The sequence below is a fragment of the Corvus kubaryi genome, unplaced genomic scaffold (assembly GCF_017639235.1).
Source record: "Corvus kubaryi isolate FWS band 111438036 unplaced genomic scaffold, C.kubaryi_AGA036_p1.0 37249, whole genome shotgun sequence".
NCBI classification, from domain to species: domain Eukaryota; kingdom Metazoa; phylum Chordata; class Aves; order Passeriformes; family Corvidae; genus Corvus; species Corvus kubaryi.
In genome coordinates this window covers 303,261-318,138 of record NW_024581072.1, presented here as the reverse complement: position 1 = coordinate 318,138, position 14,878 = coordinate 303,261, and positions in this window count along the sequence as shown.

The following is a 14,878-nucleotide window of genomic DNA, read 5'->3' as shown; positions in this document are numbered from 1 at the left end:
TGATTGTGCCTCTAGTCTGCTTTACTCTTTAGGACTCTTAGTTAAGCTTGAAAATACTTCCTCAGTGTAAGCAAGGAATATCAGAAATCACTTTTCAGCCATTGGTACCATATCATAGATCACATGATGGAACTGAATTGCTGTTAACAGGTGATGATACTCATGGATACTGGCTACCGCCAAAATAGAAAAAACTGTCATCAGTGAGAGAGAAGGAAACACTGGCAAGTTAAAGGGGAGGTGATATTGGAGCAACAGTGGCATAGCTACAGTTGGCTGTGCTAAAAAAGTTGTATGAAGCTGGTTATTCCAGCTCAGTAGCCTGATTCTGCCAACAGACACAAAGTAGCTGTGTACAGGATGAGCTTTTGATCACAGTCTCTGCGTGTGTGTGTGTGCATAGTATATAAAATGTATGTCCATGTGTCCACTCTTCTTCCAGCATATAGTTTAAAGGTTATACATAGAAGCTTTTAAAGCATTGATTCAATTTTTAAAATAGTTCACTAAACCACATCTCCACAGGTATGTGTGTTTAGAGTTACAAAAACATTTTGCCCTATACATGTTTTTGTATTTCATATAATTACAGCATATTCATCTGAAGTATTTCGCAAGTATAGTTTTGTGTAATACTGGTAGGAGATTAAGTAATAGCTGCTTACTAGCACTATTGCACAAGAACATCAAATGTTATTATGATCTTCTGAGATTTGAGGTACCAAGCATGCTTTTGACTGCTTTGCTCCTGTGACCTTTATGCTCTTCTGGTTAATACAGCAGTCCTGTAACGATGCACATGTTTTCCTTTACACAAATGCCAGTAACCACTTGAGCAGGGCACTTGATTCCAGTTTTGATGGGCGGTGCCTATAATGGACAACGGTAGTGTTTCCAAGCCAAGTTGGCTATCTTTGTGCTTTACAGTGCCAAAAACTTCAAAGCTTCTTCCTTTTAGAACTCTAAAGCAATACAAGTTTGTGTTTCTTCATATCATCAAACTTAATTATTGGCAATAAGCAAATGCTGGCAGGAGCGGCACATCACATGGCTCCATTTCTGCTTTAGAAAAGGTCAGCATATGGCATAAACACTTTGCTGTATTATGCAGCCTTGTACTCTGATCACATAACACATGCTTCAGAAAGCATTATGCAATGTTAGACTCACTGATTAATGACTGCTTGCACAAGAAGTTTTTCATTACCCCGAATGCTAGCATCCTGGGAATGATTAACTTTGTGACATAACTCTCATCACATAAATATGGAAGATTCAAACACAGCCTCAAAATAACGTGTTTCAGAAATAACTGAACACTTTCCTGCTTAGTACTGTGTACAGTATTTGATTAACAACTGCTTTAAACCTTCAGAGTTGAATAGAAAAGCCTATTTGTGAGAACTGAAAACAAGATTTATTTCTAGGGTTTAAAGTTTTACCCAAGATGAATTTTTTGCACACAGCAGCATCTCATTTGCAATGTTTTTCCTCTGCTTGTGTAAGTTTGAATTTCCTGAGAAAAATCTGTGCCAACTATTTTCAGTGTTCAGCCAGTGAGTTAAACAGAACAAGTCAAATCTAGCCCTTATTTAGACCAGCAACTGCATGTATATAAAATGACTCAGTCCAGTGTGTGTTCAGTAGTACAGTACATACAGTTGTATGCTTAAATCAGCAGAGTTATAGCACATTAAATTCACAATAATTGCCAATGTTTCTGCAGGCAGAGCAAAATGTGGTCCTGAATGAAACATCTTACAAACTTACATTGTAACACTGAACATTGCTACACATTCACATTTAACATTTTCATATTCTGTTGATTAATCATTCCATGCTCAAATTATGCAGATTCCTGTGTTAAAAAGCATCATGACAGTACATCACTCATATTATCATCTTCAGGATGTACAGAAGAGGAAAAGCCTATAAAAAGAAATGTTCCTTACCATATTCCCTCACATATGAAGATTCATCCCCGGTTTTGAAGTAATTGCTAGAAGTTATCTATGTTTCAACAGCTTTATTAAGGAGAAAAGTCGGTTTGCCTGCTTGGAAATTCAAGATCAATGTTCACAAGGAAATATCTATATTAAACTCCCACTTACTAATTTGCCTTTAAATGTCAGACTAAAAAAAAAAAAAAGACATCTGCTTTTTTATGATTCTCTCTCTTGTAAGTAATTCTGCTCATGAACTGCCACATTAAATAAAGCTACTTAAAGTCCCTGTAATAGAGGGGATGGTTTAGGATGTCACCACATTAATGCATGTGTGCTATTTCTTCAGAATTAATCTTCATTGGGAAAAAGTAGAGAAAGAAGGTAAACATTGACCTTCAGTATGTTCACTTTAGTTTTTGCCTTTTACTGCATTACAACTCCTACAAGCAGTAGCAAAGGCTGAAGGAAATGGCCTCTGACTAAGCATTAGCTACCAGCATGCCCTCATTATAGCTGAGGGCTCTTATTCTCGCCTAGCCTACGTGCAGAGCCAGCTACTCTTTCAGCTGTGATGACGAAATGCCATGCATTTCTTCCTGGAATAGTACGCAGATAAGAGGCCGCTTGTTATGCTGAGGTTTCAGATGAACTTCACTAAGGGTTTCAAAACACTCTGTCACAATTATATCAGGTTTCTTTAGCAACCAATTCATTTCAGACACTTTTGAGATAAAAAGGGAAGAGATGTTAGTTTATTTTCCCTTGTGGTTTCACTGTTTAAAATTTTACAGGATATGACTGGATAGTTTATACATGGCCTGAATTTATTAACTTTAAAGAAAAATAGATCAAATTGGATCCATTTCTCTCTTGAAATTCACATTATTTGTAGTCCCCTATGTGTACCTATAACTTCAGAGAAGAAACAAGTCTTGTGCCTGTGATATGCTTCCAGAACAGTTCTGCTGTGACTGAGTGCCTTGAATTTATTCCAGGTCCAGCAAAAGTCGAGAGTTTTGAGAACCTTGCAGCACAAAAGGTTAATCGTTTATCCTGGAGTTGGGTTCAGATTCTAGGACATGTGTGCAGAGTACGAGCCCAGTTGGCCTAAGTGTTACTAAGCAGTGGTGGGAGAACCTGTTTGTGATATCATCTTGCAGTCTTGGCACCCATTTAGGTGATTCTATGCACTAACAGAAGCAACTTTAGTGGAATCAAACAAATCACGAAAGTGTCCCAACTGTAAAAGAAAGGGGAATCTATGAAGTGTTTGTTTCAAACCAAGTAATACCATTAGAACTAGCAATAACTGTATGCTATTGAAGAAAGGAATAAATTGTCTGGAATAAGCAATGGATCCTGTGCAGGTTAAACAGGTTTCTTTGCTCACCCATAGACTCTAGTGAAACATTTAGAATCTGTGGTATGCCCCATTTCCATTGTATCTGAATGCCACTTAAGACAGATGTAGTCAGTAGGAGGGAGAGTCTTATGATGACAAATCTTGAGTAAATTGCAAACTAAATAAGTATTTAATATGAAAAAAACTAACCCAACCCAAAATGGCATCACTCCTTATCACTTCCCCTGCAATTCTCAACATTTTCTATATCTCATTAACTGGGAACTAAAAGCTCAATTCAATTTCCTTTTAAGACAACAAAATTTTCTTTTTCCATTTACATAATGGAATTTGGATCAGGTCTTGCTTCTGTAATCTTATTCCTTTAATGCTTTCCAGATAAATGTGTAATTCCCAGTGAGATCACTAGGAATCTTGGCTATTCATAGTCTGTTCTTTTTTTTCTGCAACTGTTCTTCAGTAAAGAGGGTCCCCTTTGAAAATTTCCAAGGAACACTAAAGTTTTTTAAAACTCTCTGCTTCCCTTAATTACTTTTTTCTTCCCTTTCTTGCAAAAGCTCCTTTCTTTAGTTACTGACTACTGACTCAGAAAAAAATAAGAATGAATTTCCCTCACAAATAAAATATTTCTTAATTGTTTACTAGAAATAGATGACTCTTGCACATTACTTTGAGGAATTCTTGTCCCTGCCAAAGCAGGATATACCAACAAAGCATATGTTTCTCCATTATTTTCCTGCTCTGTTTTTGTCAAAAAGTTAGCCTAAATACTGTTGCTCAGCGGTCACTAGCAGGTCTTTTAAATGCTAGACAATTAATTTTGCAAAAATTCTGATCCACCAAGTATAGATATGGATTATGGACATCTCCTTTTCTGAACTGCTGCTGTTGTGAACTTTGATTTTAAATAACCACAATATTACAAAAAAGAGACAAACCTGTTAGAAATGGTACTTGTTAAATACTACTACTTCCAAAATGTCTTCATTTTGTAAACTTGTTTGTTTATAACTTATCCTATGTGTCATTTGAAGTATCTTGCAGTGTATTATCAAATTTTCTATTTTAGAAGACTTAGTCTTACTCTCTGAAAAAGACATTGTTTTTTAATGGAATATTGTGGGGAAAAAACCCCAAACCGAACTACCTTTCTTGAAAATGATACTAAAATGATAAATGCTCTTCTGTGGTTCAAAACATGGAAATGTTTTAAACTGAAATTACTGCCATTGAAAATTTGTCATCTTTACTGAAATCACAGAACTAGCAAACACTGTCCCACCAGAACACATACTAGTGAAACTGGTTCTCTCCTCCTCTTTGGCCTTTGCCACCTTCTGACAATTCTTCTATACAGTCCCTGCTCCCACTTCCCCAATATTCCCTGCTGAGGAGAGGGGATGTGTGCCATCTAACCTTGGGTACGTGCTGTTTGTGTCTGAAGCCATCACAAAAAGTGTGATGACCAAGTTGCAGGAGTTTTAATTCAGGAAGGAAGTGGGACATGGACTTTAGCCTTAGCCTTCTTTCTTTCATCAAACCACTTTTTGTGGAAGACTAATGGATTCTCCTTTTCCACCTTTTTCAAGCTCAGTTTACATTGTGTGAGGTTCAAAAGATACAAGGGTGAGGACTGGCTGATACCAATGGTACCATGTTATTTTCTAAGGCTATTGATGCTCTTGTTGAGCAGTCAGTCATCCAAGCTTTCAGAGGCACACACAGAGGCTGAGGATGGGGAAACTGCTGACAGGCTTCAGCCAGCAAACAAGTGTACAGGTCCTGGGCCATTCATTGTTAGCAGGATCCAAACTAGCTGGATGCAAACAAGCTCAGATCTCTTTACATGCATTTGCAAATAATGCTAACATGCTAATTGCAGAATAGCTCTAATGGGCATTAAAAATAAAAATTAGAATCTTTCCCACCTCAACTAAATCAAAGATAAAGAAAGAAATAGGGAGAGTCTTTATTGTGCTGTAAATATCAGCAGCTTTATTCTAAGTCATAAAAGCAATAGCACCTGCCAGTCAATCATTCATTACTAGAATGTAAACAGTTTATGCTGGTGATAACTGATAAATAGGTATATTGAACACTTACAGGTGTGTTGTGACCCTGCAGTATTGTTTGATGAAATAAATAATGTTTACACATAATATATAATTGTGAATTTCAGTCTTGCTGTGAAAGATCCAAGAGTTGGGGGTAGGCTTTTTATGCCTATTATCTGTTCTTCAGAGAATTATTTCATTTCTAGAAGCAGATGGTGATTTTTAAGCCCACTGCTATTTTGGTGTACTTTAAAAAAAGAAAAAAAGCCCTAAAAATAGACCTAAGTTACCATATCCAGAAAAAAAAAAAAAAAATGTTGCCAGCTCTTTACTCTGCTGGGCTGAAAACAAATCTGTCAGCAATTTCTTTGGGTTAAAGTATCTGAGCACTGTGGGGGAGCAATTTTTGTACGATTCTGGTGGGTTTTGGTTTGGTTGGTTGGTGGTTTTTTTAAAGAAAGCATGTAAAGTGGTTTTGTAACAGAGTCCATTTAAAGCTTTATGTATCAAAAAATTACCATCTGTTCTTATAAAAGACACTTTATCAAATTCATGAAACCTACACGCCAGTTAATGTTGTGGATCAACTGCATGAATTAGACTTTAAAGTCTGAATCAGTCTGAAATCAATCATCAGCTCTGCTGGAACAGACATTAAAAATCAGCCCATTTTCTGTAATTACCAAAATGAAAATGAGAGTGACAGTTATTCATGCAGAAAAAAAAAGAGCACTGGTAATGCATTTGAGTCAAATAGGGCTCTTATGTGTGCCTTATAATTTAATACATTTCTTTTATTAAAAGCGTGGTTTGACAAAGTTTCTGAATGGGAAAGGAATAAGACTTTTGGATTCCCTGTGCACCTACGGGTGACTGACAGTACAGTATTTTCAGAAGTATTTTCAGTATTGGATGATTTTGGCATAACTCTTAACATAAGGACGAAGTATAAGGGTTCAGGTAAAAGAATATGATATCTGTTATCTCTATAGAACATGAATGAATGTATTCTAAAATGATGGATGCAGAAAGCTGAATCAAAACCAGCTCTTTAAGGTAGGTATTTCATTTTAGTGATCTCAGTGCAAAATACTTTGTCTGGCAGCATTTTTGTCTGAGGTACAACTCCTTAGAGTCAAATCCTGTGAAGTATTAAGAATTACTATTTTTTGGAGATTGGCAAGGTCAATAATTCCCCTGATTAATACTTTATCTTACTACTTAAATGCTGTGAATGCTCACTTCCTATCTGGAGATGCTCAGATAGATGTAATCGTGCTAGATCATCCCTGCTGACAGCATCAACTGCTTTCCATTGACTCCTGAGGAGGGTCCATAGTTTGGTCTTCATTCACACATAAGTTACATGCTTACCACAAGCAGTGTGGCACTTCTTGTCAGAGTTCAGCATATTCTCCATAGAAGACCTTCCTTCAGGGCCCCTGAACTTCACTTGCAATGTTCAGTTGCAAAAGCTGTCTCTCTGTAGGTATATTGTCAGTAGTGTTGGCAGCCATTGCACTGCTATGTAGAATCCATTGGTCTGGAAACCAAATTGAGTGAAGTGCTCACTTGAGCACTCGAGTGGAGAGAAGCTCTAGAGCATGCAAGCTGTCACGTAAAGGAAAGGTGGGAGAGGAGCCTCTGATACACATTCTGTTGTAGTGCACTGAAGAGTACACCTACCTCCTGTGTGCTGAAGACCCTGAACTCTGCCCTGACCTATGGCTCCAGCTTTCAGATCCATCTTACAATGCCCAGCACTGAGTGTACAGTGCAGTATGAGATCGTACCTGCGGGAGCCTAATGCTGCTTGCTACTAGGACAGGTAGATTTTACATGCATGACATTGGCAAAGTATGCTAGTGTCATGGAAGTGGTGTAGATTACAGACCATTTCAAGGTCATATCTGGTAAGGTATATATATAGATACTCTGGTGTCAGTTTGTTGCTCTGTGTTTCAGATTTATAACTGTGCAGTAATTGGTGCCACACACATCTGTGTGCTTGCTCATGCGGTAGAATCACACTGTGGCCTGACCTGGATCTGGCCCTGCACAGAACCCTAAGTCTGGGTGGGACAGAGTGTGAGTTAGAGGAGAAAAAGGAAACCACATGGAAACAGTCTAATTTATTTTCAGAGTGGTGAACTAGTAAAATTTTGTTTTAAGAAAACCCTTCTGTACCTCTTAATCTTGCACAGGCTTGACACTTTTTTACCCCAATTCTCACTGTCTCAGTATTATCTTCCAAGACTGAACCTGAACCTTCTTATCATCTTCCTTATCCCCCAAACACTGATATTTCTGTTGTCTTTGCCTGCAGTAACAAATTAATTCCCTTCTCACACCAACCCTTTGGTGAGTATTAAAAGCTTACCTTTCCTACACAGATTTGCTATCCCACAATCCTGAGATGAGAGAATCTGTGGGATGATGGAAAGTGTGAAAAAATGCCTGATGCTTCCACGACAGGCATGTGATTTACTGTGATGCTTGTGCTGAGGCAACCAGCAGACTGATGCTTAACTCCCCTGAGGGTTAAGTTCCCTAGGCACAACCACATGGTCTGTGATGATTTTGAGATAAACTCTTGGTTATGCAGTCAGCCACTGTCTTTGTTGGAATTAAAGAAAGAGGAAGGTGAAGTGTGAAACTGTTTTTCACACAAATATTGTCATTCACATCACCTTAACCCGATCATGATCTTAAAAGAGAAGGAGGAAAGAAGTCACTAAACAAACAAATTATTATGTTCTTGGCAGTAGGATTTGCTTTGCAAGCATGAACATTTGGCGAGTTCCTACGTTTTTCTCTTCAAGCTGATTTGAAAGCTGAGGAAAATAATCAAAATCAAAGTTGAGGATATTGAGTTGTCTTGGCCTAGCTGAAGTCAACAAGGTTTACATGTCTCAGCAGAAGAGAAGGCAGGAGATCTACCTCCCTAAAAAAGAGGGACAGACATTGGGTTTTAAGGTTTACTGAGGGGTATTCATTTGAAGAGAACAGGAAATGAGCAGAAATTAAACTACACAGACCTTATTGTACCTAGTATTTTTTGTAAAAGGATGTAGACTGATGATGTTGTTTTGTGTGTTTATCTGTTTGTATCTATATAAGCACAAGGATATGTAAGTGCTTTTCAACAGCTCCAAGTCTCTGGCATCTGTCAGTATCTCCAGGTGCATGTAAGTCATCTGAATCCTACAGCCTTAATTGCATAACACAGACATATTACAAAATATTACCACACCAAGATCATTTACATTATTTCATAACAAAAAGAAACACTATTACAGAACATTTTTACCCTTAAGGGTAAATTACTAATTATTTAAAACATTGTCTGTATGTGTGTTTGTATTTGTTGTGTAGGGGTATATGAACCTTATTATGGAAAAATGTAGGGGTGGATTAAAGCAGGATCTGTGGGATACAGCCCCAAGGTCAGAGGAGTTTCAACAGACAAGAATGTCAGAAGCTATGCAGGAAGTACCAGTGTGGTTGATTATAATGAGCTTATTGGGCTGATGTTGACCATTTGAGTTGAGGGGAAAGCAGCTCTTTTGGAGGTAAGGCAGCTGTGTGAAAGATTGTTATAGGTGTGGTCAGAGGACTTTGGTGAACAGCAGATATTTGGGTCTCCAAGTGGAGTCCAGACACTGGTGTTAAACTTCTGCATTCTCTACACTGCAGAGGGATTGCTGGCCTGATACAAATTAATTCAGTTACCCGTCTCCTCTGTTCAAATCCGTATTTGTTTCTTGGCTGCTGCCTATGCCTTTCCATGCTGGAGATTTTTTCAGTGTATAAAATTTTGGTGGGTTTTTTTTCTTCATGACTGGTGAGAGGAAGGCCTGTGTTCTTGTTCCTACTTGTATGATTGCTTCCATACTTCATTTAGTGACCAAAATGGAGAACTCCCCACCCTCAGGTGGGTATCCCAGTTTCCTGCCCATGTAGGCTCATTTTTTTCCACATGTGTTCATGCATATCCTGCATCCATACCAGTAATTTGCTGGTCAGTAGTGCAATTTCAGTGGTTTTGAAGATTCAGCTCTCTAGGCTGAGGCACCAGCCAGGATGGTTTCCTGCGAGATGAAGACCTGTAGCTTTTCAGGAAAAGAGGCGGTGACTTATGATTGTCCTATATCCAGGGTAAAACCCATATCACTTGCAGCTGTGCTGAAAAAGAAAGTGAAGAAAGTGGTGGCTATTATTTTTTCACATCAGCCTGACCCAATGAGTGGAGGAGATGTACCACTGACATATGTGTCAGACTCAACCTCTTCAGGGGTTGATAGGAGGAACACCTAGTTTCTATATTTTAAGACAGGGGCTTGGCATGAATGAGGTGTCTAATTAGCTTGATCAAGACAGTTTTTAAGTTATTCTGGAGTGCAGAATCCTACGCAATCTTATAAGGGTTCAGGTGCTTTCATGGACAGACTAGAACTGAGCATTTTGGGTTTTTTAGTTCTGAGGATTGTAATGTGGATACATAGTTCTTTTGTTGTCCCTGAGAGTCAGAATTTGCTTGAGCTTAGGATTTTCAACATACTGGGCTTTATACACACTTAGGCCTGATTCTTTTATAGAATAGGGCTTATTTCTTGGTATCCTGGCTTCTCAGAGAAGTGGTCACAGCACCAAACTGGTCCGAGTTCAAGAAGTTTTTGGACAACGCTTTCAGGCACATGGTGTGATTTATTACTGGGGTGTCCTACACAGGGCCAGGAGCTGGACTCAATGATCCTGATGGATACCTTCCAACTCAGCATATTTTATGAGTCTATGATCCTAATGGGATGAAGTATGAAATACAAAAGACTATCTGCAAAGTGCAATAAACTCTGCAAGAATACGACAGCGATGGCTGGTGTACTGGTGGGAGATGTAGCACATTGTGGCAATGGACTCTCAAGATTTTTAAGTTAAAATATGCATCTGGTCTGAAAAATAATTTTTCAAAGTGCCTTTTAGGGCTTTTTATTCTTTTCTCCATAATTCTAGATTAATACAATGAAACTAAAAAATAAAACCCCAAAAAAACAACCAAACAAAAAAAAGCCCTACACATGCTACTTGGGATCTTCTATCCCTCTGTCCTCCCTGGGACCCTTTATCCTCTGCCATTCTTGGGACCTTCTTTCCCTTTCATGGAACACTAGCAGGAGGGAGTGTTCTCAGAGGACAAACCAGACTCTGGATGTCAGACAAGAGGATGCTATCTGCAATCTCCTTTTCATAGTTCCACTGCCTTAAATTCTCACCTGCTGAGCTGGAACGGGGGAGTTAGCTTGATGGAATGGAAACTTCACTGTTAGTTGGAGGAATTCCCCTTGCAGGTCAGGAAGTCCCTTCTTATAAGGTGACTTGGGAGCAAATGTGTGCTTTGCTGCCATCTTTCTCCTCCAGCTGAACTCTATTGAGAAAGGGGTCTTATGGTATGTAGATTAGGCCTAGAGCTTAACAGGTGACACTAGCAATCAGGATACACAAGATGTTTCTCAGCTTGCTGTTGCATTGCATATGCAAAAAAGACTGATACTTCACCTCGGAATGACAGGACTTGATGCCTGTTTGCCTCCTAGGGCTTTCTAATTCAAAGAAATGTAGTAAGTACTGCTTTTGCACGGCAGTGCTGGGAAATAGTTTGTGCTCGTGCTCATTCAGCTGTTTCCACATAACACAGGCTTCTTGTGAAACGCATCAGAAGATGTTATTGTGGAAATGCACAGCTAAAAGTTCTGCATGATTTTGTGGCAGCTAGTACCATCCAACTATTTCCCACACATCTGATCTGTATCCTACAACTATTGCTGCCTTGTCAGTCCCCATATACCCTTCTTCCCATAGCTCCTTCTAGGTGCCTCCACATCTCAGCTACTTGTACAACAATATTTGACTGACTGTCCACTCGGAAGACCGGGGGCTTCCATCTGACCATGCAGGACATGTTTTCACTTGGTAGAGGTGGAACAAAGTTGCAACTTGGTGTACCATGTCTGTACCTGTTTGTCTTTCAAACCTGGTATATCACATCTTTTGTCACTTACCCTAAACACAAGCATACCCCTGCAGATAGGAGAGAAGACAATGCTCCAGGACTGGTCAGGTTACCCAGAGCTGCTAACAGAGAAGTCTTTATAAAGAACTTGCAATTGCAACTGCAGCTGGTAGTCTGCTGGACTTGATTTGTGAGTGATTGAAGGGAGCTAGAGAGGCAGCAGCTGAGAGAGGTCTTGCTTATATAGCACATATGGTGTGCCAGCACATGCCCACTTTATTACCATTCCTCTGAGTAGGCTTCGCTTACAGTATTCTTTGAACTGACTTGTAGGGCTGTACTTGTCGACTATTTCAATAATCAAATAGATGATGCCTTTTCATACAATTGTTTATATTATCAGAGTTTTCATCCTTGAGAATAAAATATTTGTGTATATTAAAAAATGCCATGTAATATGCTGGCTGTCTGTGGGGCAATGCTTAAATGCCTGTGTCTATTTAATAGCTGTAAAGTCAGAACTGGCACAAACTGTTGCTCTTCTTTTGTTATCCAAGTCCTTTTATATTGGAATTATGATGAACTCACAGCTGAAGTTTACTCCCGAGATTATAAAAAGGGTCAAAATAGTTCTTGTGCCAGTTTGTAGCTGTATGCTACTAGACTTCTATTACTGGCTTAGGGTAGCACAGCAAAAATAGACCCATCTGTGCTTATATGCTAAGCGAACACTGTTTCACAGAAAATTTTTATTAAGTTATAGATGGGTTCTCTGTTGTCATTGTTCCTCCAGTTGCAGCCTCTCTGCACAACTCACACCACAAGCAGCTCTAGGTGGTATGGCATTGCTTAAGCTGCTAGCAGTACTCTGAAGAAGAGCATCCTGTGCAGTGCACTTGGGTACTTGAGTACATGGATGTCATTTATGCCTCTTCATCTTAGATAAAGGGCCTGTTTAAACAGTATAAATGCTCTGGGGGACACAGTGTTTGATAGTTTTAGCAGATATCAGTGGCTTTAATGTCTGGAATGGCATAATTAACATTAAAAAATAAGTATACCTTAAACTTAGCACTAAAATTTTCAAAAGAACTGGCACAAGCATTCTTCAGGTGTGCACTGAGTATGTAACTGAGGTGATGATTACAGAAGGGAGTGATGTGTAATCCTGTGAAATACATGTGCAAAACATACTACATTAATGTATGTTTAGTATGTCTCTATTACATATAGACATTAATATGTAATTAATGTAGTCACATAGATACACCTGTGTGCTCATCCTACCCTCATGCATGCAGCATACTTAAATGTTTTTTTATGAAAAGAAGACAGCCTCTGTATCTGACTTTTCAACTCTCATTAGGACCAGGAAGTGAATTTGGACATTATATGTGACATGTCTAGTATAATTGCTGAGCCCAGCATCTTCTGTCAACACCAAGGCTGGCAGCACTGGAGTCATTCTAGCTTTGAAGAGCAGTTCTGCCAGTGTGGCACAGCCCTACCTCTGGGGCTGGAAGAACAGTTTAATTCCCATCATTACCCTTTTGGGCTTGTCTGCTTGAGAAGGGTGCCCAGCAGTGATGCTTTTCAGTCAGGAGTTTATTTACCTAATTTGGCTGGATTGGAACAGCAGAGACCTTGTGTGTGTGAGTTACTAAGTTCCAGTTATCGGGCTTCACTTAGACTGACATTTCTCAGGGCTAGGGCATCTGTCTTCTGACTTGGGCCAATCATTTAACATTTAGCATTTGTAATTGTTATGTCAGCTCATTTTTACTCAAATTACAGCCTCAGCAAAACCCCAGTGCATAATCTGGAAGCTGGACTGTCATTTTCAAAGAAAGGGTGCTTTTGTCCATGGTAAATACGTAATACAAAATTTCTGAGTTGTTGTCAGCTTCGTTTTTCAGTCATCATTGCATCTTTGCAGTCATGTAGTCTCACAGTGAATAAAATGTTACTCCTGTTCTTTATCCTCCTGCTCAGAAGGAAGGAAGATCAGGAAGTTGGGAAGAACTGGTGAAGAACACAGGGAAAAAATCCCTGCCTTTGCCTTGAATCAGTGGCGTAACTGTCTGGTTTGAATTTGTAGATTCTTGCCTGTCCCTAAAAATAGAACCTGGGTGTAGTGATAGTGGTACTTTCTGAAAGTAGAGTCTGTACTTCCTAAAAATAAAGTTAATTTATCAGTGTAAGCACTATGGAGTACCAGCATGTAATCTTCTCCGTCTCCAGTGGAATTCAGAACTCCTTGTCATTGGTCAGGGTGAAGTTGTAAAACCCAAGTAGATATTTTTAGCAGATTTCAGTAAAATAGATTCTTGTAAAACTGAATTTTGCCCTGTCTGACAGGGCATTTTGTCTTTGTCCTCTGTCATGTTGTTTGAAAGACAGAATGCAGGAAATAAGCTGGTTTGGTTATTTGTGGCATTTTTGAAAGACAAAAGTTGAATGGAAATCCAAATATACTGAAATAGTATTAATTGTACATGCACAATATTCTGGCTTGTATTAGTTGTTCAAAATGTTTCCTTCTCTGGAAAGGCTAACATGGAAAAATTTGCATTATGCAAAAATTTATGCATGATTTGACTTTATGTGACTTGTCAAACTGTGGAAATAAAGTTAACCACCCACTTGGTAGGACTGGAACTGTCTTCTCCTTTGCCTTATTCCCCAGAACTAAAAAGCATCTTAAGTTCTGAAAGTTAATTTATATGTCTTCTGAGAGGACATTAGAGAATCGGTCTTAGATTTGTGTCACATTATTTCTTTCAGCTCCTCCTTGTGTCTTTCTCAACCAAGTGTTGTTCATATCAGTCAAGCTGGATTTATCTGTGCTTATGCACTTAAGTTCCATTAATACAAAGATTTATGTTTGTTTGTTCTAGCTGACAAGATTATATAATTTTTGGACCTGGTCTGTGTGGCACAGTATCGTAAATGACCCATACAAAACTGTGTTGCATTGGTAGCAGTTTCTGATACTCGCAGAAACTTGCTTAAAGCATGTTAAAGCAGTCAACAGTACAAACTGTCCTTCATCTGGTTCCTCAGAATGGAGTATTTTGCAGTGGTTTTGTTGTTGAAACATATTTCATCAGGATTTTACTGATAGATCTTAAGCAAGACACTGGCTTGGTGTTGCTGCTGCCTGGCATGGCTTACTGCCCGTCTCAACCTGACCCTGCACTGACCCAAAGTGTCTTGAAGTGGAAGGCAGAGCCATGCAGCAGCTGACACAGTGTGGTACCAGGAAGTCTTTTCTGAAACCAAACCTAGGCTACTTTTCAGTTTTGAAGGACATTCCACTCTAGCACCAGAAACATCTTGGGAACAGTGGAGACCATGAATGTAGTTGTTCTTGGCCTTCCTAGTGTTAAGTGAGATTAACTTGAAGTCAGGGGAACTGCTGATTCTGCCTTAGGCTGTCTTCCAGAGCAGACAGAACTATGTCTGTCTCTGTGGCTGAGGCAGTAGTGCAGGCAGATTTTTGGGT